This window comes from Rhinichthys klamathensis, unplaced genomic scaffold (assembly GCF_029890125.1).
Source record: "Rhinichthys klamathensis goyatoka isolate OS25496 unplaced genomic scaffold, OSU_Roscu_1.1 h1tg000001l_1, whole genome shotgun sequence".
Taxonomy (NCBI): Eukaryota; Metazoa; Chordata; class Actinopteri; order Cypriniformes; family Leuciscidae; genus Rhinichthys; species Rhinichthys klamathensis.
The window spans coordinates 3553339-3576904 of record NW_026606555.1 but is presented as its reverse complement, the minus strand read 5'-3'; the positions used below and the strand labels follow the sequence as shown (position 1 = coordinate 3576904).

General features: G+C 48.0%; 23 non-coding genes across 23 annotated transcripts; all 23 read right to left on the bottom strand.

Annotated features, from left to right (window-relative positions):
* Nucleotides 1-342: 342 nt before the first annotated feature.
* LOC130074964 (U5 spliceosomal RNA) lies at nt 343-457 on the bottom strand. The gene has a single exon (XR_008805276.1). It is a non-coding gene; the product is annotated as a U5 spliceosomal RNA (small nuclear RNA).
* An 886-nt stretch (nt 458-1343) lies between these two features.
* Nucleotides 1344-1459, bottom strand: LOC130097253 (U5 spliceosomal RNA). Its single transcript, XR_008808286.1, has one exon. It is a non-coding gene; the product is annotated as a U5 spliceosomal RNA (small nuclear RNA).
* Nucleotides 1460-2344: 885 nt separating this feature from the next.
* Nucleotides 2345-2459, bottom strand: LOC130074859 (U5 spliceosomal RNA). Its single transcript, XR_008805175.1, has one exon. It is a non-coding gene; the product is annotated as a U5 spliceosomal RNA (small nuclear RNA).
* Nucleotides 2460-3341: 882 nt separating this feature from the next.
* On the bottom strand, nt 3342-3456 carry LOC130079700 (U5 spliceosomal RNA). Its single transcript, XR_008806491.1, has one exon. It is a non-coding gene; the product is annotated as a U5 spliceosomal RNA (small nuclear RNA).
* An 886-nt stretch (nt 3457-4342) lies between these two features.
* Nucleotides 4343-4457, bottom strand: LOC130074753 (U5 spliceosomal RNA). The gene has a single exon (XR_008805074.1). It is a non-coding gene; the product is annotated as a U5 spliceosomal RNA (small nuclear RNA).
* A 1678-nt stretch (nt 4458-6135) lies between these two features.
* LOC130074651 (U5 spliceosomal RNA) lies at nt 6136-6250 on the bottom strand. The gene has a single exon (XR_008804975.1). It is a non-coding gene; the product is annotated as a U5 spliceosomal RNA (small nuclear RNA).
* A 471-nt stretch (nt 6251-6721) lies between these two features.
* LOC130074548 (U5 spliceosomal RNA) lies at nt 6722-6836 on the bottom strand. The gene has a single exon (XR_008804874.1). It is a non-coding gene; the product is annotated as a U5 spliceosomal RNA (small nuclear RNA).
* An 886-nt stretch (nt 6837-7722) lies between these two features.
* LOC130074446 (U5 spliceosomal RNA) lies at nt 7723-7837 on the bottom strand. The gene has a single exon (XR_008804773.1). It is a non-coding gene; the product is annotated as a U5 spliceosomal RNA (small nuclear RNA).
* Nucleotides 7838-8723: 886 nt separating this feature from the next.
* On the bottom strand, nt 8724-8838 carry LOC130074342 (U5 spliceosomal RNA). Its single transcript, XR_008804672.1, has one exon. It is a non-coding gene; the product is annotated as a U5 spliceosomal RNA (small nuclear RNA).
* An 886-nt stretch (nt 8839-9724) lies between these two features.
* LOC130099431 (U5 spliceosomal RNA) lies at nt 9725-9840 on the bottom strand. Its single transcript, XR_008808389.1, has one exon. It is a non-coding gene; the product is annotated as a U5 spliceosomal RNA (small nuclear RNA).
* Nucleotides 9841-10699: 859 nt separating this feature from the next.
* Nucleotides 10700-10814, bottom strand: LOC130074131 (U5 spliceosomal RNA). Its single transcript, XR_008804468.1, has one exon. It is a non-coding gene; the product is annotated as a U5 spliceosomal RNA (small nuclear RNA).
* An 886-nt stretch (nt 10815-11700) lies between these two features.
* On the bottom strand, nt 11701-11815 carry LOC130074078 (U5 spliceosomal RNA). The gene has a single exon (XR_008804411.1). It is a non-coding gene; the product is annotated as a U5 spliceosomal RNA (small nuclear RNA).
* An 886-nt stretch (nt 11816-12701) lies between these two features.
* On the bottom strand, nt 12702-12816 carry LOC130074020 (U5 spliceosomal RNA). Its single transcript, XR_008804406.1, has one exon. It is a non-coding gene; the product is annotated as a U5 spliceosomal RNA (small nuclear RNA).
* Nucleotides 12817-13702: 886 nt separating this feature from the next.
* Nucleotides 13703-13817, bottom strand: LOC130073971 (U5 spliceosomal RNA). Its single transcript, XR_008804399.1, has one exon. It is a non-coding gene; the product is annotated as a U5 spliceosomal RNA (small nuclear RNA).
* Nucleotides 13818-14703: 886 nt separating this feature from the next.
* Nucleotides 14704-14819, bottom strand: LOC130097204 (U5 spliceosomal RNA). Its single transcript, XR_008808271.1, has one exon. It is a non-coding gene; the product is annotated as a U5 spliceosomal RNA (small nuclear RNA).
* Nucleotides 14820-15704: 885 nt separating this feature from the next.
* LOC130097163 (U5 spliceosomal RNA) lies at nt 15705-15820 on the bottom strand. The gene has a single exon (XR_008808262.1). It is a non-coding gene; the product is annotated as a U5 spliceosomal RNA (small nuclear RNA).
* Nucleotides 15821-16705: 885 nt separating this feature from the next.
* LOC130097116 (U5 spliceosomal RNA) lies at nt 16706-16821 on the bottom strand. Its single transcript, XR_008808259.1, has one exon. It is a non-coding gene; the product is annotated as a U5 spliceosomal RNA (small nuclear RNA).
* An 881-nt stretch (nt 16822-17702) lies between these two features.
* Nucleotides 17703-17817, bottom strand: LOC130079640 (U5 spliceosomal RNA). The gene has a single exon (XR_008806479.1). It is a non-coding gene; the product is annotated as a U5 spliceosomal RNA (small nuclear RNA).
* An 886-nt stretch (nt 17818-18703) lies between these two features.
* Nucleotides 18704-18818, bottom strand: LOC130073866 (U5 spliceosomal RNA). The gene has a single exon (XR_008804398.1). It is a non-coding gene; the product is annotated as a U5 spliceosomal RNA (small nuclear RNA).
* A 1678-nt stretch (nt 18819-20496) lies between these two features.
* Nucleotides 20497-20611, bottom strand: LOC130073781 (U5 spliceosomal RNA). The gene has a single exon (XR_008804397.1). It is a non-coding gene; the product is annotated as a U5 spliceosomal RNA (small nuclear RNA).
* A 471-nt stretch (nt 20612-21082) lies between these two features.
* LOC130073740 (U5 spliceosomal RNA) lies at nt 21083-21197 on the bottom strand. The gene has a single exon (XR_008804390.1). It is a non-coding gene; the product is annotated as a U5 spliceosomal RNA (small nuclear RNA).
* An 886-nt stretch (nt 21198-22083) lies between these two features.
* Nucleotides 22084-22198, bottom strand: LOC130073685 (U5 spliceosomal RNA). Its single transcript, XR_008804384.1, has one exon. It is a non-coding gene; the product is annotated as a U5 spliceosomal RNA (small nuclear RNA).
* Nucleotides 22199-23084: 886 nt separating this feature from the next.
* Nucleotides 23085-23199, bottom strand: LOC130073639 (U5 spliceosomal RNA). Its single transcript, XR_008804381.1, has one exon. It is a non-coding gene; the product is annotated as a U5 spliceosomal RNA (small nuclear RNA).
* Between the last annotated feature and the right edge of the window lie 367 nt (nt 23200-23566).

Sequence of the window (23566 nt, the reverse complement as noted above, 5' to 3'; positions counted from 1 at the left end):
CATTTCCAGTCTGACCAGCAGGGGCCTTCCGAATGCGTCACCAGTGTGGCCTTCCGAATGCGTCAAAACAGTTAATCAATTTGCAAAGCAATCAGTTAAAAGCTTTAAAAGGCTTTGTTGCTCCCACCACTACCCTTTTGTGATTGGTAAACCTTACAATCATGCTGCTGACCCAAGATTTGAAGTTGTGAACTGGGAAAGTGGTGATGGTTTGACGACCACCCAGCTCCAGACATGGACAAAACGGCCGAACCGTTGGGCCACTCTCGAACGCTGGCCCAACCTGCTGCAGTTCTGCGGAGCAAGCCGCCAAAAGTCCTCTGTTTTTGAACAAACGCATGTAGCTCTGCTGTGAGCAGAGCATCCAAAAATACCAGTAACTCGCAAATGTTCCCCTCCACGGAAATCTTTAGTAAAAGGCGAAAGATTTATGCGTGAATGAAGAGAAACTCGAGCTGTAACCATGAGACGTTGGGACAATGTGCTACCACACATGTGCCACCATGCTCAGCAAGGGTAATGTCTGGTGCACGCTCCTCCCACCCAGCTTTTTGTCTTTTTTGTTAAAACAATAATACAGCCATTTCCATTAGAGGAAGGAGCAAATGTAATAAGAATCTGCCCCATCACCAGATGACCGCATGTCCAGTATTCTTGACTTCTCAACGGTTGAGCATACGGTGCCGTACCGCTCAGGGACACTGCAGTAACCACCAGTCCTCGTTAGTATAGTGGACAGTATCTCCGCCTGTCACGCGGAAGACCGGGGTTCGATTCCCCGACGGGGAGGCTTCTTCTTTATCACGGCCAGACACCTTGTATGAGCTCAAGCTCTGCCGTTGAAACTGCTGATAAAGCCAACCTGCCGTTCAAGACTCACCTGAGGGTGGTTAGCTAATTCCATTTGAAAGATTTTACCTTCAAGAAAGCGCTTGCAATGGGTTTGTAAAAGGTTGTTTTATGCATGTTTGGCCTGAGTTTTTGTGGCATTTCCACTGTTGCATTTCCAGTCTGACCAGCAGGGGCCTTCCGAATGCGTCACCAGTGTGGCCTTCCGAATGCGTCAAAACAGTTAATCAATTTGCAAAGCAATCAGTTGAAAGCTTTGAAAGGCTTTGTTGCTCCCACCACTACCCTTTTGTGATTGGTAAACCTTACAATCATGCTGCTGACCCAAGATTTGAAGTTGTGAACTGGGAAAGTGGTGATGGTTTGACGACCACCCAGCTCCAGACATGGACAAAACGGCCGAACCGTTGGGCCACTCTCGAACGCTGGCCCAACCTGCTGCAGTTCTGCGGAGCAAGCCGCCAAAAGTCCTCTGTTTTTGAACAAACGCATGTAGCTCTGCTGTGAGCAGAGCATCCAAAAATACCAGTAACTCGCAAATGTTCCCCTCCACGGAAATCTTTAGTAAAAGGCGAAAGATTTATGCGTGAATGAAGAGAAACTCGAGCTTTAACCATGAGACGTTGGGACAATGTGCTACCACACACATGCCACCATGCTCAGCAAGGGTAATGTCTGGTGCACGCTCCTCCCACCCAGCTTTTTGTCTTTTTTGTTAAAACAATAATACAGCCATTTCCATTAGAGGAAGGAGCAAATGTAATAAGAATCTGCCCCATCACCAGATGACCGCATGTCCAGTATTCTTGACTTCTCAACGGTTGAGCATACGGTGCCGTACCGCTCAGGGACACTGCAGTAACCACCAGTCCTCGTTAGTATAGTGGACAGTATCTCCGCCTGTCACGCGGAAGACCGGGGTTCGATTCCCCGACGGGGAGGCTTCTTCTTTATCACGGCCAGACACCTTGTATGAGCTCAAGCTCTGCCGTTGAAACTGCTGATAAAGCCAACCTGCCGTTCAAGACTCACCTGAGGGTGGTTAGCTAATTCCATTTGAAAGATTTTACCTTCAAGAAAGCGCTTGCAATGGGTTTGTAAAAGGTTGTTTTATGCATGTTTGGCCTGAGTTTTTGTGGCATTTCCACTGTTGCATTTCCAGTCTGACCAGCAGGGGCCTTCCGAATGCGTCACCAGTGTGGCCTTCCGAATGCGTCAAAACAGTTAATCAATTTGCAAAGCAATCAGTTAAAAGCTTTAAAAGGCTTTGTTGCTCCCACCACTACCCTTTTGTGATTGGTAAACCTTACAATCATGCTGCTGACCCAAGATTTGAAGTTGTGAACTGGGAAAGTGGTGATGGTTTGACGACCACCCAGCTCCAGACATGGACAAAACGGCCGAACCGTTGGGCCACTCTCGAACGCTGGCCCAACCTGCTGCAGTTCTGCGGAGCAAGCCGCCAAAAGTCCTCTGTTTTTGAACAAACGCATGTAGCTCTGCTGTGAGCAGAGCATCCAAAAATACCAGTAACTCGCAAATGTTCCCCTCCACGGAAATCTTTAGTAAAAGGCGAAAGATTTATGCGTGAATGAAGAGAAACTCGAGCTGTAACCATGAGACGTTGGGACAATGTGCTACCACACACATGCCACCATGCTCAGCAAGGGTAATGTCTGGTGCACGCTCCTCCCACCCAGCTTTTTGTCTTTTTTGTTAAAACAATAATACAGCCATTTCCATTAGAGGAAGGAGCAAATGTAATAAGAATCTGCCCCATCACCAGATGACCGCATGTCCAGTATTCTTGACTTCTCAACGGTTGAGCATACGGTGCCGTACCGCTCAGGGACACTGCAGTAACCACCAGTCCTCGTTAGTATAGTGGACAGTATCTCCGCCTGTCACGCGGAAGACCGGGGTTCGATTCCCCGACGGGGAGGCTTCTTCTTTATCACGGCCAGACACCTTGTATGAGCTCAAGCTCTGCCGTTGAAACTGCTGATAAAGCCAACCTGCCGTTCAAGACTCACCTGCTAATAGCTAATTCCATTTGAAAGATTTTACCTTCAAGAAAGCGCTTGCAATGGGTTTGTAAAAGGTTGTTTTATGCATGTTTGGCCTGAGTTTTTGTGGCATTTCCACTGTTGCATTTCCAGTCTGACCAGCAGGGGCCTTCCGAATGCGTCACCAGTGTGGCCTTCCGAATGCGTCAAAACAGTTAATCAATTTGCAAAGCAATCAGTTGAAAGCTTTGAAAGGCTTTGTTGCTCCCACCACTACCCTTTTGTGATTGGTAAACCTTACAATCATGCTGCTGACCCAAGATTTGAAGTTGTGAACTGGGAAAGTGGTGATGGTTTGACGACCACCCAGCTCCAGACATGGACAAAACGGCCGAACCGTTGGGCCACTCTCGAACGCTGGCCCAACCTGCTGCAGTTCTGCGGAGCAAGCCGCCAAAAGTCCTCTGTTTTTGAACAAACGCATGTAGCTCTGCTGTGAGCAGAGCATCCAAAAATACCAGTAACTCGCAAATGTTCCCCTCCACGGAAATCTTTAGTAAAAGGCGAATGATTTATGCGTGAATGAACAGAAACTCGAGCTGTAACCATGAGACGTTGGGACAATGTGCTACCACACACATGCCACCATGCTCAGCAAGGGTAATGTCTGGTGCACGCTCCTCCCACCCAGCTTTTTGTCTTTTTTGTTAAAACAATAATACAGCCATTTCCATTAGAGGAAGGAGCAAATGTAATAAGAATCTGCCCCATCACCAGATGACCGCATGTCCAGTATTCTTGACTTCTCAACGGTTGAGCATACGGTGCCGTACCGCTCAGGGACACTGCTGTAACCACCAGTCCTCGTTAGTATAGTGGACAGTATCTCCGCCTGTCACGCGGAAGACCGGGGTTCGGTTCCCCGACGGGGAGGCTTCTTCTTTATCACGGCCAGACACCTTGTATGAGCTCAAGCTCTGCCGTTGAAACTGCTGATAAAGCCAACCTGCCGTTCAAGACTCACCTGAGGGTGGTTAGCTAATTCCATTTGAAAGATTTTACCTTCAAGAAAGCGCTTGCAATGGGTTTGTAAAAGGTTGTTTTATGCATGTTTGGCCTGAGTTTTTGTGGCATTTCCACTGTTGCATTTCCAGTCTGACCAGCAGGGGCCTTCCGAATGCGTCACCAGTGTGGCCTTCCGAATGCGTCAAAACAGTTAATCAATTTGCAAAGCAATCAGTTGAAAGCTTTGAAAGGCTTTGTTGCTCCCACCACTACCCTTTTGTGATTGGTAAACCTTACAATCATGCTGCTGACCCAAGATTTGAAGTTGTGAACTGGGAAAGTGGTGATGGTTTGACGACCACCCAGCTCCAGACATGGACAAAACGGCCGAACCGTTGGGCCACTCTCGAACGCTGGCCCAACCTGCTGCAGTTCTGCGGAGCAAGCTGCCAAAAGTCCTCTGTTTTTGAACAAACGCATGTAGCTCTGCTGTGAGCAGAGCATCCAAAAATACCAGTAACTCGCAAATGTTCCCCTCCACGGAAATCTTTAGTAAAAGGCGAAAGATTTATGCGTGAATGAAGAGAAACTCGAGCTGTAACCATGAGACGTTGGGACAATGTGCTACCACACACATGCCACCATGCTCAGCAAGGGTAATGTCTGGTGCACGCTCCTCCCACCCAGCTTTTTGTCTTTTTTTGTTAAAACAATAATACAGCCATTTCCATTAGAGGAAGGAGCAAATGTAATAAGAATCTGCCCCATCACCAGATGACCGCATGTCCAGTATTCTTGACTTCTCAACGGTTGAGCATACGGTGCCGTACCGCTCAGGGACACTGCAGTAACCACCAGTCCTCGTTAGTATAGTGGACAGTATCTCCGCCTGTCACGCGGAAGACCGGGGTTCGATTCCCCGACGGGGAGGCTTCTTCTTTATCACGGCCAGACACCTTGTATGAGCTCAAGCTCTGCCGTTGAAACTGCTGATAAAGCCAACCTGCCGTTCAAGACTCACCTGAGGGTGGTTAGCTAATTCCATTTGAAAGATTTTACCTTCAAGAAAGCGCTTGCAATGGGTTTGTAAAAGGTTGTTTTATGCATGTTTGGCCTGAGTTTTTGTGGCATTTCCACTGTTGCATTTCCAGTCTGACCAGCAGGGGCCTTCCGAATGCGTCACCAGTGTGGCCTTCCGAATGCGTCAAAACAGTTAATCAATTTGCAAAGCAATCAGTTGAAAGCTTTGAAAGGCTTTGTTGCTCCCACCACTACCCTTTTGTGATTGGTAAACCTTACAATCATGCTGCTGACCCAAGATTTGAAGTTGTGAACTGGGAAAGTGGTGATGGTTTGACGACCACCCAGCTCCAGACATGGACAAAACGGCCGAACCGTTGGGCCACTCTCGAACGCTGGCCCAACCTGCTGCAGTTCTGCGGCGCAAGCCGCCAAAAGTCCTCTGTTTTTGAACAAACGCATGTAGCTCTGCTGTGAGCAGAGCATCCAAAAATACCAGTAACTCGCAAATGTTACAAATCAATAAGAATCTGCCCCATCACCAGATGACCGCATGTCCAGTATTCTTGACTTCTCAACGGTTGAGCATACGGTACCGTACCGCTCAGGGACACTGCAGTAACCACCAGTCCTCGTTAGTATAGTGGACAGTATCTCCGCCTGTCACGCGGAAGACCGGGGTTCGATTCCCCGACGGGGAGGCTTCTTCTTTATCACGGCCAGACACCTTGTATGAGCTCAAGCTCTGCCGTTGAAACTGCTGATAAAGCCAACCTGCCGTTCAAGACTCACCTGAGGGTGGTTAGCTAATTCCATTTGAAAGATTTTACCTTCAAGAAAGCGCTTGCAATGGGTTTGTAAAAGGTTGTTTTATGCATGTTTGGCCTGAGTTTTTGTGGCATTTCCACTGTTGCATTTCCAGTCTGACCAGCAGGGGCCTTCCGAATGCGTCACCAGTGTGGCCTTCCGAATGCGTCAAAACAGTTAATCAATTTGCAAAGCAATCAGTTGAAAGCTTTGAAAGGCTTTGTTGCTCCCACCACTACCCTTTTGTGATTGGTAAACCTTACAATCATGCTGCTGACCCAAGATTTGAAGTTGTGAACTGGGAAAGTGGTGATGGTTTGACGACCACCCAGCTCCAGACATGGACAAAACGGCCGAACCGTTGGGCCACTCTCGAACGCTGGCCCAACCTGCTGCAGTTCTGCGGCGCAAGCCGCCAAAAGTCCTCTGTTTTTGAACAAACGCATGTAGCTCTGCTGTGAGCAGAGCATCCAAAAATACCAGTAACTCGCAAATGTTCCCCTCCACGGAAATCTTTAGTAAAAGGCGAAAGATTTATGCGTGAATGAAGAGAAACTCGAGCTGTAACCATGAGACGTTGGGACAATGTGCTACCACACACATGCCACCATGCTCAGCAAGGGTAATGTCTGATGCACGCTCCTCCCACCCAGCTTTTTGTCTTTTTTGTTAAAACAATAATACAGCCATTTCCATTAGAGGAAGGAGCAAATGTAATAAGAATCTGCCCCATCACCAGATGACCGCATGTCCAGTATTCTTGACTTCTCAACGGTTGAGCATACGGTTAAAAGCTTTAAAAGGCTTTGTTGCTCCCACCACTACCCTTTTGTGATTGGTAAACCTTACAATCATGCTGCTGACCCAAGATTTGAAGTTGTGAACTGGGAAAGTGGTGATGGTTTGACGACCACCCAGCTCCAGACATGGACAAAACGGCCGAACCGTTGGGCCACTCTCGAACGCTGGCCCAACCTGCTGCAGTTCTGCGGAGCAAGCCGCCAAAAGTCCTCTGTTTTTGAACAAACGCATGTAGCTCTGCTGTGAGCAGAGCATCCAAAAATACCAGTAACTCGCAAATGTTCCCCTCCACGGAAATCTTTAGTAAAAGGCGAAAGATTTATGCGTGAATGAAGAGAAACTCGAGCTGTAACCATGAGACGTTGGGACAATGTGCTACCACACACATGCCACCATGCTCAGCAAGGGTAATGTCTGGTGCACGCTCCTCCCACCCAGCTTTTTGTCTTTTTTGTTAAAACAATAATACAGCCATTTCCATTAGAGGAAGGAGCAAATGTAATAAGAATCTGCCCCATCACCAGATGACCGCATGTCCAGTATTCTTGACTTCTCAACGGTTGAGCATACGGTACCGTACCGCTCAGGGACACTGCAGTAACCACCAGTCCTCGTTAGTATAGTGGACAGTATCTCCGCCTGTCACGCGGAAGACCGGGGTTCGATTCCCCGACGGGGAGGCTTCTTCTTTATCACGGCCAGACACCTTGTATGAGCTCAAGCTCTGCCGTTGAAACTGCTGATAAAGCCAACCTGCCGTTCAAGACTCACCTGAGGGTGGTTAGCTAATTCCATTTGAAAGATTTTACCTTCAAGAAAGCGCTTGCAATGGGTTTGTAAAAGGTTGTTTTATGCATGTTTGGCCTGAGTTTTTGTGGCATTTCCACTGTTGCATTTCCAGTCTGACCAGCAGGGGCCTTCCGAATGCGTCACCAGTGTGGCCTTCCGAATGCGTCAAAACAGTTAATCAATTTGCAAAGCAATCAGTTGAAAGCTTTGAAAGGCTTTGTTGCTCCCACCACTACCCTTTTGTGATTGGTAAACCTTACAATCATGCTGCTGACCCAAGATTTGAAGTTGTGAACTGGGAAAGTGGTGATGGTTTGACGACCACCCAGCTCCAGACATGGACAAAACGGCCGAACCGTTGGGCCACTCTCGAACGCTGGCCCAACCTGCTGCAGTTCTGCGGAGCAAGCCGCCAAAAGTCCTCTGTTTTTGAACAAACGCATGTAGCTCTGCTGTGAGCAGAGCATCCAAAAATACCAGTAACTCGCAAATGTTCCCCTCCACGGAAATCTTTAGTAAAAGGCGAAAGATTTATGCGTGAATGAAGAGAAACTCGAGCTGTAACCATGAGACGTTGGGACAATGTGCTACCACACACATGCCACCATGCTCAGCAAGGGTAATGTCTGGTGCACGCTCCTCCCACCCAGCTTTTTGTCTTTTTTGTTAAAACAATAATACAGCCATTTCCATTAGAGGAAGGAGCAAATGTAATAAGAATCTGCCCCATCACCAGATGACCGCATGTCCAGTATTCTTGACTTCTCAACGGTTGAGCATACGGTGCCGTACCGCTCAGGGACACTGCTGTAACCACCAGTCCTCGTTAGTATAGTGGACAGTATCTCCGCCTGTCACGCGGAAGACCGGGGTTCGGTTCCCCGACGGGGAGGCTTCTTCTTTATCACGGCCAGACACCTTGTATGAGCTCAAGCTCTGCCGTTGAAACTGCTGATAAAGCCAACCTGCCGTTCAAGACTCACCTGAGGGTGGTTAGCTAATTCCATTTGAAAGATTTTACCTTCAAGAAAGCGCTTGCAATGGGTTTGTAAAAGGTTGTTTTATGCATGTTTGGCCTGAGTTTTTGTGGCATTTCCACTGTTGCATTTCCAGTCTGACCAGCAGGGGCCTTCCGAATGCGTCACCAGTGTGGCCTTCCGAATGCGTCAAAACAGTTAATCAATTTGCAAAGCAATCAGTTGAAAGCTTTGAAAGGCTTTGTTGCTCCCACCACTACCCTTTTGTGATTGGTAAACCTTACAATCATGCTGCTGACCCAAGATTTGAAGTTGTGAACTGGGAAAGTGGTGATGGTTTGACGACCACCCAGCTCCAGACATGGACAAAACGGCCGAACCGTTGGGCCACTCTCGAACGCTGGCCCAACCTGCTGCAGTTCTGCGGAGCAAGCCGCCAAAAGTCCTCTGTTTTTGAACAAACGCATGTAGCTCTGCTGTGAGCAGAGCATCCAAAAATACCAGTAACTCGCAAATGTTCCCCTCCACGGAAATCTTTAGTAAAAGGCGAAAGATTTATGCGTGAATGAAGAGAAACTCGAGCTGTAACCATGAGACGTTGGGACAATGTGCTACCACACACATGCCACCATGCTCAGCAAGGGTAATGTCTGGTGCACGCTCCTCCCACCCAGCTTTTTGTCTTTTTTGTTAAAACAATAATACAGCCATTTCCATTAGAGGAAGGAGCAAATGTAATAAGAATCTGCCCCATCACCAGATGACCGCATGTCCAGTATTCTTGACTTCTCAACGGTTGAGCATACGGTGCCGTACCGCTCAGGGACACTGCTGTAACCACCAGTCCTCGTTAGTATAGTGGACAGTATCTCCGCCTGTCACGCGGAAGACCGGGGTTCGGTTCCCCGACGGGGAGGCTTCTTCTTTATCACGGCCAGACACCTTGTATGAGCTCAAGCTCTGCCGTTGAAACTGCTGATAAAGCCAACCTGCCGTTCAAGACTCACCTGAGGGTGGTTAGCTAATTCCATTTGAAAGATTTTACCTTCAAGAAAGCGCTTGCAATGGGTTTGTAAAAGGTTGTTTTATGCATGTTTGGCCTGAGTTTTTGTGGCATTTCCACTGTTGCATTTCCAGTCTGACCAGCAGGGGCCTTCCGAATGCGTCACCAGTGTGGCCTTCCGAATGCGTCAAAACAGTTAATCAATTTGCAAAGCAATCAGTTGAAAGCTTTGAAAGGCTTTGTTGCTCCCACCACTACCCTTTTGTGATTGGTAAACCTTACAATCATGCTGCTGACCCAAGATTTGAAGTTGTGAACTGGGAAAGTGGTGATGGTTTGACGACCACCCAGCTCCAGACATGGACAAAACGGCCAAACCGTTGGGCCACTCTCGAACGCTGGCCCAACCTGCTGCAGTTCTGCGGAGCAAGCCGCCAAAAGTCCTCTGTTTTTGAACAAACGCATGTAGCTCTGCTGTGAGCAGAGCATCCAAAAATACCAGTAACTCACAAATGTTCCCCTCCACGGAAATCTTTAGTAAAAGGCGAAAGATTTATGCGTGAATGAAGAGAAACTCGAGCTGTAACCATGAGACGTTGGGACAATGTGCTACCACACACATGCCACCATGCTCAGCAAGGGTAATGTCTGGTGCACGCTCCTCCCACCCAGCTTTTTGTCTTTTTTGTTAAAACAATAATACAGCCATTTCCATTAGAGGAAGGAGCAAATGTAATAAGAATCTGCCCCATCACCAGATGACCGCATGTCCAGTATTCTTGACTTCTCAACGGTTGAGCATACGGTGCCGTACCGCTCAGGGACACTGCAGTAACCACCAGTCCTCGTTAGTATAGTGGACAGTATCTCCGCCTGTCACGCGGAAGACCGGGGTTCGATTCCCCGACGGGGAGGCTTCTTCTTTATCACGGCCAGACACCTTGTATGAGCTCAAGCTCTGCCGTTGAAACTGCTGATAAAGCCAACCTGCCGTTCAAGACTCACCTGAGGGTGGTTAGCTAATTCCATTTGAAAGATTTTACCTTCAAGAAAGCGCTTGCAATGGGTTTGTAAAAGGTTGTTTTATGCATGTTTGGCCTGAGTTTTTGTGGCATTTCCACTGTTGCATTTCCAGTCTGACCAGTGTGGCCTTCCGAATCCGTCAAAACAGTTAATCAATTTGCAAAGCAATCAGTTGAAAGCTTTGAAAGGCTTTGTTGCTCCCACCACTACCCTTTTGTGATTGCTAAACCTTACAATCATGCTGCTGACCCAAGATTTGAAGTTGTGAACTGGGAAAGTGGTGATGGTTTGACGACCACCCAGCTCCAGACATGGACAAAACGGCCGAACCGTTGGGCCACTCTCGAACGCTGGCCCAAGCTGCTGCAGTTCTGCGGAGCAAGCCGCCAAAAGTCCTCTGTTTTTGAACAAACGCATGTAGCTCTGCTGTGAGCAGAGCATCCAAAAATACCAGTAACTCGCAAATGTTCCCCTCCACGGAAATCTTTAGTAAAAGGCGAAAGATTTATGCGTGAATGAAGAGAAACTCGAGCTGTAACCATGAGACGTTGGGACAATGTGCTACCACACACATGCCACCATGCTCAGCAAGGGTAATGTCTGGTGCACGCTCCTCCCACCCAGCTTTTTGTCTTTTTTGTTAAAACAATAATACAGCCATTTCCATTAGAGGAAGGAGCAAATGTAATAAGAATCTGCCCCATCACCAGATGACCGCATGTCCAGTATTCTTGACTTCTCAACGGTTGAGCATACGGTGCCGTACCGCTCAGGGACACTGCTGTAACCACCAGTCCTCGTTAGTATAGTGGACAGTATCTCCGCCTGTCACGCGGAAGACCGGGGTTCGGTTCCCCGACGGGGAGGCTTCTTCTTTATCACGGCCAGACACCTTGTATGAGCTCAAGCTCTGCCGTTGAAACTGCTGATAAAGCCAACCTGCCGTTCAAGACTCACCTGAGGGTGGTTAGCTAATTCCATTTGAAAGATTTTACCTTCAAGAAAGCGCTTGCAATGGGTTTGTAAAAGGTTGTTTTATGCATGTTTGGCCTGAGTTTTTGTGGCATTTCCACTGTTGCATTTCCAGTCTGACCAGCAGGGGCCTTCCGAATGCGTCACCAGTGTGGCCTTCCGAATGCGTCAAAACAGTTAATCAATTTGCAAAGCAATCAGTTGAAAGCTTTGAAAGGCTTTGTTGCTCCCACCACTACCCTTTTGTGATTGGTAAACCTTACAATCATGCTGCTGACCCAAGATTTGAAGTTGTGAACTGGGAAAGTGGTGATGGTTTGACGACCACCCAGCTCCAGACATGGACAAAACGGCCGAACCGTTGGGCCACTCTCGAACGCTGGCCCAACCTGCTGCAGTTCTGCGGAGCAAGCCGCCAAAAGTCCTCTGTTTTTGAACAAACGCATGTAGCTCTGCTGTGAGCAGAGCATCCAAAAATACCAGTAACTCGCAAATGTTCCCCTCCACGGAAATCTTTAGTAAAAGGCGAAAGATTTATGCGTGAATGAAGAGAAACTCGAGCTGTAACCATGAGACGTTGGGACAATGTGCTACCACACACATGCCACCATGCTCAGCAAGGGTAATGTCTGGTGCACGCTCCTCCCACCCAGCTTTTTGTCTTTTTTGTTAAAACAATAATACAGCCATTTCCATTAGAGGAAGGAGCAAATGTAATAAGAATCTGCCCCATCACCAGATGACCGCATGTCCAGTATTCTTGACTTCTCAACGGTTGAGCATACGGTGCCGTACCGCTCAGGGACACTGCAGTAACCACCAGTCCTCGTTAGTATAGTGGACAGTATCTCCGCCTGTCACGCGGAAGACCGGGGTTCGATTCCCCGACGGGGAGGCTTCTTCTTTATCACGGCCAGACACCTTGTATGAGCTCAAGCTCTGCCGTTGAAACTGCTGATAAAGCCAACCTGCCGTTCAAGACTCACCTGAGGGTGGTTAGCTAATTCCATTTGAAAGATTTTACCTTCAAGAAAGCGCTTGCAATGGGTTTGTAAAAGGTTGTTTTATGCATGTTTGGCCTGAGTTTTTGTGGCATTTCCACTGTTGCATTTCCAGTCTGACCAGCAGGGGCCTTCCGAATGCGTCACCAGTGTGGCCTTCCGAATCCGTCAAAACAGTTAATCAATTTGCAAAGCAATCAGTTGAAAGCTTTGAAAGGCTTTGTTGCTCCCACCACTACCCTTTTGTGATTGCTAAACCTTACAATCATGCTGCTGACCCAAGATTTGAAGTTGTGAACTGGGAAAGTGGTGATGGTTTGACGACCACCCAGCTCCAGACATGGACAAAACGGCCGAACCGTTGGGCCACTCTCGAACGCTGGCCCAACCTGCTGCAGTTCTGCGGAGCAAGCCGCCAAAAGTCCTCTGTTTTTGAACAAACGCATGTAGCTCTGCTGTGAGCAGAGCATCCAAAAATACCAGTAACTCGCAAATGTTCCCCTCCACGGAAATCTTTAGTAAAAGGCGAAAGATTTATGCGTGAATGAAGAGAAACTCGAGCTGTAACCATGAGACGTTGGGACAATGTGCTACCACACACATGCCACCATGCTCAGCAAGGGTAATGTCTGGTGCACGCTCCTCCCACCCAGCTTTTTGTCTTTTTTGTTAAAACAATAATACAGCCATTTCCATTAGAGGAAGGAGCAAATGTAATAAGAATCTGCCCCATCACCAGATGACCGCATGTCCAGTATTCTTGACTTCTCAACGGTTGAGCATACGGTGCCGTACCGCTCAGGGACACTGCAGTAACCACCAGTCCTCGTTAGTATAGTGGACAGTATCTCCGCCTGTCACGCGTAAGACCGGGGTTCGATTCCCCGACGGGGAGGCTTCTTCTTTATCACGGCCAGACACCTTGTATGAGCTCAAGCTCTGCCGTTGAAACTGCTGATAAAGCCAACCTGCCGTTCAAGACTCACCTGAGGGTGGTTAGCTAATTCCATTTGAAAGATTTTACCTTCAAGAAAGCGCTTGCAATGGGTTTGTAAAAGGTTGTTTTATGCATGTTTGGCCTGAGTTTTTGTGGCATTTCCACTGTTGCATTTCCAGTCTGACCAGCAGGGGCCTTCCGAATGCGTCACCAGTGTGGCCTTCCGAATCCGTCAAAACAGTTAATCAATTTGCAAAGCAATCAGTTGAAAGCTTTGAAAGGCTTTGTTGCTCCCACCACTACCCTTTTGTGATTGCTAAACCTTACAATCATGCTGCTGACCCAAGATTTGAAGTTGTGAACTGGGAAAGTGGTGATGGTTTGACGACCACCCAGCTCCAGACATGGACAAAACGGCCGAACCGTTGGGCCACTCTCGAACGCTGGCCCAACCTGCTGCAGTTCTGCGGAGCAAGCCGCCAAAAGTTCTCTGTTTTTGAACAAACGCATGTAGCTCTGCTGTGAGCAGAGCATCCAAAAATACCAGTAACTCGCAAATGTTCCCCTCCACGGAAATCTTTAGTAAAAGGCGAAAGATTTATGCGTGAATGAAGAGAAACTCGAGCTGTAACCATGAGACGTTGGGACAATGTGCTACCACACACATGCCACCATGCTCAGCAAGGGTAATGTCTGGTGCACGCTCCTCCCACCCAGCTTTTTGTCTTTTTTGTTAAAACAATAATACAGCCATTTCCATTAGAGGAAGGAGCAAATGTAATAAGAATCTGCCCCATCACCAGATGACCGCATGTCCAGTATTCTTGACTTCTCAACGGTTGAGCATACGGTGCCGTACCGCTCAGGGACACTGCAGTAACCACCAGTCCTCGTTAGTATAGTGGACAGTATCTCCGCCTGTCACGCGGAAGACCGGGGTTCGATTCCCCGACGGGGAGGCTTCTCCTTTATCACGGCCAGACACCTTGTATGAGCTCAAGCTCTGCCGTTGAAACTGCTGATAAAGCCAACCTGCCGTTCAAGACTCACCTGAGGGTGGTTAGCTAATTCCATTTGAAAGATTTTACCTTCAAGAAAGCGCTTGCAATGGGTTTGTAAAAGGTTGTTTTATGCATGTTTGGCCTGAGTTTTTGTGGCATTTCCACTGTTGCATTTCCAGTCTGACCAGCAGGGGCCTTCCGAATGCGTCACCAGTGTGGCCTTCCGAATGCGTCAAAACAGTTAATCAATTTGCAAAGCAATCAGTTGAAAGCTTTGAAAGGCTTTGTTGCTCCCACCACTACCCTTTTGTGATTGGTAAACCTTACAATCATGCTGCTGACCCAAGATTTGAAGTTGTGAACTGGGAAAGTGGTGATGGTTTGACGACCACCCAGCTCCAGACATGGACAAAACGGCCGAACCGTTGGGCCACTCTCGAACGCTGGCCCAACCTGCTGCAGTTCTGCAGAGCAAGCCGCCAAAAGTCCTCTGTTTTTGAACAAACGCATGTAGCTCTGCTGTGAGCAGAGCATCCAAAAATACCAGTAACTCGCAAATGTTCCCCTCCACGGAAATCTTTAGTAAAAGGCGAAAGATTTATGCGTGAATGAAGAGAAACTCGAGCTTTAACCATGAGACGTTGGGACAATGTGCTACCACACACATGCCACCATGCTCAGCAAGGGTAATGTCTGGTGCACGCTCCTCCCACCCAGCTTTTTGTCTTTTTTGTTAAAACAATAATACAGCCATTTCCATTAGAGGAAGGAGCAAATGTAATAAGAATCTGCCCCATCACCAGATGACCGCATGTCCAGTATTCTTGACTTCTCAACGGTTGAGCATACAGTGCCGTACCGCTCAGGGACACTGCAGTAACCACCAGTCCTCGTTAGTATAGTGGACAGTATCTCCGCCTGTCACTCGTAAGACCGGGGTTCGATTCCCCGACGGGGAGGCTTCTTCTTTATCACGGCCAGACACCTTGTATGAGCTCAAGCTCTGCCGTTGAAACTGCTGATAAAGCCAACCTGCCGTTCAAGACTCACCTGAGGGTGGTTAGCTAATTCCATTTGAAAGATTTTACCTTCAAGAAAGCGCTTGCAATGGGTTTGTAAAAGGTTGTTTTATGCATGTTTGGCCTGAGTTTTTGTGGCATTTCCACTGTTGCATTTCCAGTCTGACCAGCAGGGGCCTTCCGAATGCGTCACCAGTGTGGCCTTCCGAATGCGTCAAAACAGTTAATCAATTTGCAAAGCAATCAGTTAAAAGCTTTAAAAGGCTTTGTTGCTCCCACCACTACCCTTTTGTGATTGGTAAACCTTACAATCATGCTGCTGACCCAAGATTTGAAGTTGTGAACTGGGAAAGTGGTGATGGTTTGACGACCACCCAGCTCCAGACATGGACAAAACGGCCGAACCGTTGGGCCACTCTCGAACGCTGGCCCAACCTGCTGCAGTTCTGCAGAGCAAGCCGCCAAAAGTCCTCTGTTTTTGAACAAACGCATGTAGCTCTGCTGTGAGCAGAGCATCCAAAAATACCAGTAACTCGCAAATGTTCCCCTCCACGGAAATCTTTAGTAAAAGGCGAAAGATTTATGCGTGAATGAAGAGAAACTCGAGCTTTAACCATGAGACGTTGGGACAATGTGCTACCACACACATGCCACCATGCTCAGCAAGGGTAATGTCTGGTGCACGCTCCTCCCACCCAGCTTTTTGTCTTTTTTGTTAAAACAATAATACAGCCATTTCCATTAGAGGAAGGAGCAAATGTAATAAGAATCTGCCCCATCACCAGATGACCGCATGTCCAGTATTCTTGACTTCTCAACGGTTGAGCATACAGTGCCGTACCGCTCAGGGACACTGCAGTAACCACCAGTCCTCGTTAGTATAGTGGACAGTATCTCCGCCTGTCACTCGTAAGACCGGGGTTCGATTCCCCGACGGGGAGGCTTCTTCTTTATCACGGCCAGACACCTTGTATGAGCTCAAGCTCTGCCGTTGAAACTGCTGATAAAGCCAACCTGCCGTTCAAGACTCACCTGAGGGTGGTTAGCTAATTCCATTTGAAAGATTTTACCTTCAAGAAAGCGCTTGCAATGGGTTTGTAAAAGGTTGTTTTATGCATGTTTGGCCTGAGTTTTTGTGGCATTTCCACTGTTGCATTTCCAGTCTGACCAGCAGGGGCCTTCCGAATGCGTCACCAGTGTGGCCTTCCGAATGCGTCAAAACAGTTAATCAATTTGCAAAGCAATCAGTTAAAAGCTTTAAAAGGCTTTGTTGCTCCCACCACTACCCTTTTGTGATTGGTAAACCTTACAATCATGCTGCTGACCCAAGATTTGAAGTTGTGAACTGGGAAAGTGGTGATGGTTTGACGACCACCCAGCTCCAGACATGGACAAAACGGCCGAACCGTTGGGCCACTCTCGAACGCTGGCCCAACCTGCTGCAGTTCTGCGGAGCAAGCCGCCAAAAGTCCTCTGTTTTTGAACAAACGCATGTAGCTCTGCTGTGAGCAGAGCATCCAAAAATACCAGTAACTCGCAAATGTTCCCCTCCACGGAAATCTTTAGTAAAAGGCGAAAGATTTATGCGTGAATGAAGAGAAACTCGAGCTTTAACCATGAGACGTTGGGACAATGTGCTACCACACACATGCCACCATGCTCAGCAAGGGTAATGTCTGGTGCACGCTCCTCCCACCCAGCTTTTTGTCTTTTTTGTTAAAACAATAATACAGCCATTTCCATTAGAGGAAGGAGCAAATGTAATAAGAATCTGCCCCATCACCAGATGACCGCATGTCCAGTATTCTTGACTTCTCAACGGTTGAGCATACGGTGCCGTACCGCTCAGGGACACTGCAGTAACCACCAGTCCTCGTTAGTATAGTGGACAGTATCTCCGCCTGTCACGCGGAAGACCGGGGTTCGATTCCCCGACGGGGAGGCTTCTTCTTTATCACGGCCAGACACCTTGTATGAGCTCAAGCTCTGCCGTTGAAACTGCTGATAAAGCCAACCTGCCGTTCAAGACTCACCTGCTAATAGCTAATTCCATTTGAAAGATTTTACCTTCAAGAAAGCGCTTGCAATGGGTTTGTAAAAGGTTGTTTTATGCATGTTTGGCCTGAGTTTTTGTGGCATTTCCACTGTTGCATTTCCAGTCTGACCAGCAGGGGCCTTCCGAATGCGTCACCAGTGTGGCCTTCCGAATGCGTCAAAACAGTTAATCAATTTGCAAAGCAATCAGTTGAAAGCTTTGAAAGGCTTTGTTGCTCCCACCACTACCCTTTTGTGATTGGTAAACCTTACAATCATGCTGCTGACCCAAGATTTGAAGTTGTGAACTGGGAAAGTGGTGATGGTTTGACGACCACCCAGCTCCAGACATGGACAAAACGGCCGAACCGTTGGGCCACTCTCGAACGCTGGCCCAACCTGCTGCAGTTCTGCGGAGCAAGCCGCCAAAAGTCCTCTGTTTTTGAACAAACGCATGTAGCTCTGCTGTGAGCAGAGCATCCAAAAATACCAGTAACTCGCAAATGTTCCCCTCCACGGAAATCTTTAGTAAAAGGCGAATGATTTATGCGTGAATGAACAGAAACTCGAGCTGTAACCATGAGACGTTGGGACAATGTGCTACCACACACATGCCACCATGCTCAGCAAGGGTAATGTCTGGTGCACGCTCCTCCCACCCAGCTTTTTGTCTTTTTTGTTAAAACAATAATACAGCCATTTCCATTAGAGGAAGGAGCAAATGTAATAAGAATCTGCCCCATCACCAGATGACCGCATGTCCAGTATTCTTGACTTCTCAACGGTTGAGCATACGGTGCCGTACCGCTCAGGGACACTGCTGTAACCACCAGTCCTCGTTAGTATAGTGGACAGTATCTCCGCCTGTCACGCGGAAGACCGGGGTTCGGTTCCCCGACGGGGAGGCTTCTTCTTTATCACGGCCAGACACCTTGTATGAGCTCAAGCTCTGCCGTTGAAACTGCTGATAAAGCCAACCTGCCGTTCAAGACTCACCTGAGGGTGGTTAGCTAATTCCATTTGAAAGATTTTACCTTCAAGAAAGCGCTTGCAATGGGTTTGTAAAAGGTTGTTTTATGCATGTTTGGCCTGAGTTTTTGTGGCATTTCCACTGTTGCATTTCCAGTCTGACCAGCAGGGGCCTTCCGAATGCGTCACCAGTGTGGCCTTCCGAATGCGTCAAAACAGTTAATCAATTTGCAAAGCAATCAGTTGAAAGCTTTGAAAGGCTTTGTTGCTCCCACCACTACCCTTTTGTGATTGGTAAACCTTACAATCATGCTGCTGACCCAAGATTTGAAGTTGTGAACTGGGAAAGTGGTGATGGTTTGACGACCACCCAGCTCCAGACATGGACAAAACGGCCGAACCGTTGGGCCACTCTCGAACGCTGGCCCAACCTGCTGCAGTTCTGCGGAGCAAGCTGCCAAAAGTCCTCTGTTTTTGAACAAACGCATGTAGCTCTGCTGTGAGCAGAGCATCCAAAAATACCAGTAACTCGCAAATGTTCCCCTCCACGGAAATCTTTAGTAAAAGGCGAAAGATTTATGCGTGAATGAAGAGAAACTCGAGCTGTAACCATGAGACGTTGGGACAATGTGCTAGCACACACATGCCACCATGCTCAGCAAGGGTAATGTCTGGTGCACGCTCCTCCCACCCAGCTTTTTGTCTTTTTTTGTTAAAACAATAATACAGCCATTTCCATTAGAGGAAGGAGCAAATGTAATAAGAATCTGCCCCATCACCAGATGACCGCATGTCCAGTATTCTTGACTTCTCAACGGTTGAGCATACGGTGCCGTACCGCTCAGGGACACTGCAGTAACCACCAGTCCTCGTTAGTATAGTGGACAGTATCTCCGCCTGTCACGCGGAAGACCGGGGTTCGATTCCCCGACGGGGAGGCTTCTTCTTTATCACGGCCAGACACCTTGTATGAGCTCAAGCTCTGCCGTTGAAACTGCTGATAAAGCCAACCTGCCGTTCAAGACTCACCTGAGGGTGGTTAGCTAATTCCATTTGAAAGATTTTACCTTCAAGAAAGCGCTTGCAATGGGTTTGTAAAAGGTTGTTTTATGCATGTTTGGCCTGAGTTTTTGTGGCATTTCCACTGTTGCATTTCCAGTCTGACCAGCAGGGGCCTTCCGAATGCGTCACCAGTGTGGCCTTCCGAATGCGTCAAAACAGTTAATCAATTTGCAAAGCAATCAGTTGAAAGCTTTGAAAGGCTTTGTTGCTCCCACCACTACCCTTTTGTGATTGGTAAACCTTACAATCATGCTGCTGACCCAAGATTTGAAGTTGTGAACTGGGAAAGTGGTGATGGTTTGACGACCACCCAGCTCCAGACATGGACAAAACGGCCGAACCGTTGGGCCACTCTCGAACGCTGGCCCAACCTGCTGCAGTTCTGCGGCGCAAGCCGCCAAAAGTCCTCTGTTTTTGAACAAACGCATGTAGCTCTGCTGTGAGCAGAGCATCCAAAAATACCAGTAACTCGCAAATGTTACAAATCAATAAGAATCTGCCCCATCACCAGATGACCGCATGTCCAGTATTCTTGACTTCTCAACGGTTGAGCATACGGTACCGTACCGCTCAGGGACACTGCAGTAACCACCAGTCCTCGTTAGTATAGTGGACAGTATCTCCGCCTGTCACGCGGAAGACCGGGGTTCGATTCCCCGACGGGGAGGCTTCTTCTTTATCACGGCCAGACACCTTGTATGAGCTCAAGCTCTGCCGTTGAAACTGCTGATAAAGCCAACCTGCCGTTCAAGACTCACCTGAGGGTGGTTAGCTAATTCCATTTGAAAGATTTTACCTTCAAGAAAGCGCTTGCAATGGGTTTGTAAAAGGTTGTTTTATGCATGTTTGGCCTGAGTTTTTGTGGCATTTCCACTGTTGCATTTCCAGTCTGACCAGCAGGGGCCTTCCGAATGCGTCACCAGTGTGGCCTTCCGAATGCGTCAAAACAGTTAATCAATTTGCAAAGCAATCAGTTGAAAGCTTTGAAAGGCTTTGTTGCTCCCACCACTACCCTTTTGTGATTGGTAAACCTTACAATCATGCTGCTGACCCAAGATTTGAAGTTGTGAACTGGGAAAGTGGTGATGGTTTGACGACCACCCAGCTCCAGACATGGACAAAACGGCCGAACCGTTGGGCCACTCTCGAACGCTGGCCCAACCTGCTGCAGTTCTGCGGCGCAAGCCGCCAAAAGTCCTCTGTTTTTGAACAAACGCATGTAGCTCTGCTGTGAGCAGAGCATCCAAAAATACCAGTAACTCGCAAATGTTCCCCTCCACGGAAATCTTTAGTAAAAGGCGAAAGATTTATGCGTGAATGAAGAGAAACTCGAGCTGTAACCATGAGACGTTGGGACAATGTGCTACCACACACATGCCACCATGCTCAGCAAGGGTAATGTCTGATGCACGCTCCTCCCACCCAGCTTTTTGTCTTTTTTGTTAAAACAATAATACAGCCATTTCCATTAGAGGAAGGAGCAAATGTAATAAGAATCTGCCCCATCACCAGATGACCGCATGTCCAGTATTCTTGACATCTCAACGGTTGAGCATACGGTTAAAAGCTTTAAAAGGCTTTGTTGCTCCCACCACTACCCTTTTGTGATTGGTAAACCTTACAATCATGCTGCTGACCCAAGATTTGAAGTTGTGAACTGGGAAAGTGGTGATGGTTTGACGACCACCCAGCTCCAGACATGGACAAAACGGCCGAACCGTTGGGCCACTCTCGAACGCTGGCCCAACCTGCTGCAGTTCTGCGGAGCAAGCCGCCAAAAGTCCTCTGTTTTTGAACAAACGCATGTAGCTCTGCTGTGAGCAGAGCATCCAAAAATACCAGTAACTCGCAAATGTTCCCCTCCACGGAAATCTTTAGTAAAAGGCGAAAGATTTATGCGTGAATGAAGAGAAACTCGAGCTGTAACCATGAGACGTTGGGACAATGTGCTACCACACACATGCCACCATGCTCAGCAAGGGTAATGTCTGGTGCACGCTCCTCCCACCCAGCTTTTTGTCTTTTTTGTTAAAACAATAATACAGCCATTTCCATTAGAGGAAGGAGCAAATGTAATAAGAATCTGCCCCATCACCAGATGACCGCATGTCCAGTATTCTTGACTTCTCAACGGTTGAGCATACGGTACCGTACCGCTCAGGGACACTGCAGTAACCACCAGTCCTCGTTAGTATAGTGGACAGTATCTCCGCCTGTCACGCGGAAGACCGGGGTTCGATTCCCCGACGGGGAGGCTTCTTCTTTATCACGGCCAGACACCTTGTATGAGCTCAAGCTCTGCCGTTGAAACTGCTGATAAAGCCAACCTGCCGTTCAAGACTCACCTGAGGGTGGTTAGCTAATTCCATTTGAAAGATTTTACCTTCAAGAAAGCGCTTGCAATGGGTTTGTAAAAGGTTGTTTTATGCATGTTTGGCCTGAGTTTTTGTGGCATTTCCACTGTTGCATTTCCAGTCTGACCAGCAGGGGCCTTCCGAATGCGTCACCAGTGTGGCCTTCCGAATGCGTCAAAACAGTTAATCAATTTGCAAAGCAATCAGTTGAAAGCTTTGAAAGGCTTTGTTGCTCCCACCACTACCCTTTTGTGATTGGTAAACCTTACAATCATGCTGCTGACCCAAGATTTGAAGTTGTGAACTGGGAAAGTGGTGATGGTTTGACGACCACCCAGCTCCAGACATGGACAAAACGGCCGAACCGTTGGGCCACTCTCGAACGCTGGCCCAACCTGCTGCAGTTCTGCGGAGCAAGCCGCCAAAAGTCCTCTGTTTTTGAACAAACGCATGTAGCTCTGCTGTGAGCAGAGCATCCAAAAATACCAGTAACTCGCAAATGTTCCCCTCCACGGAAATCTTTAGTAAAAGGCGAAAGATTTATGCGTGAATGAAGAGAAACTCGAGCTGTAACCATGAGACGTTGGGACAATGTGCTACCACACACATGCCACCATGCTCAGCAAGGGTAATGTCTGGTGCACGCTCCTCCCACCCAGCTTTTTGTCTTTTTTGTTAAAACAATAATACAGCCATTTCCATTAGAGGAAGGAGCAAATGTAATAAGAATCTGCCCCATCACCAGATGACCGCATGTCCAGTATTCTTGACTTCTCAACGGTTGAGCATACGGTGCCGTACCGCTCAGGGACACTGCTGTAACCACCAGTCCTCGTTAGTATAGTGGACAGTATCTCCGCCTGTCACGCGGAAGACCGGGGTTCGGTTCCCCGACGGGGAGGCTTCTTCTTTATCACGGCCAGACACCTTGTATGAGCTCAAGCTCTGCCGTTGAAACTGCTGATAAAGCCAACCTGCCGTTCAAGACTCACCTGAGGGTGGTTAGCTAATTCCATTTGAAAGATTTTACCTTCAAGAAAGCGCTTGCAATGGGTTTGTAAAAGGTTGTTTTATGCATGTTTGGCCTGAGTTTTTGTGGCATTTCCACTGTTGCATTTCCAGTCTGACCAGCAGGGGCCTTCCGAATGCGTCACCAGTGTGGCCTTCCGAATGCGTCAAAACAGTTAATCAATTTGCAAAGCAATCAGTTGAAAGCTTTGAAAGGCTTTGTTGCTCCCACCACTACCCTTTTGTGATTGGTAAACCTTACAATCATGCTGCTGACCCAAGATTTGAAGTTGTGAACTGGGAAAGTGGTGATGGTTTGACGACCACCCAGCTCCAGACATGGACAAAACGGCCGAACCGTTGGGCCACTCTCGAACGCTGGCCCAACCTGTTGCAGTTCTGCGGAGCAAGCCGCCAAAAGTCCTCTGTTTTTGAACAAACGCATGTAGCTCTGCTGTGAGCAGAGCATCCAAAAATACCAGTAACTCGCAAATGTTCCCCTCCACGGAAATCTTTAGTAAAAGGCGAAAGATTTATGCGTGAATGAAGAGAAACTCGAGCTGTAACCATGAGACGTTGGGACAATGTGCTACCACACACATGCCACCATGCTCAGCAAGGGTAATGTCTGGTGCACGCTCCTCCCACCCAGCTTTTTGTCTTTTTTGTTAAAACAATAATACAGCCATTTCCATTAGAGGAAGGAGCAAATGTAATAAGAATCTGCCCCATCACCAGATGACCGCATGTCCAGTATTCTTGACTTCTCAACGGTTGAGCATACGGTGCCGTACCGCTCAGGGACACTGCATTAACCACCAGTCCTCGTTAGTATAGTGGACAGTATCTACGCCTGTCACGCGGAAGACCGGGGTTCGATTCCCCGATGGGGAGGCTTCTTCTTTATCACGGCCAGACACCTTGTATGA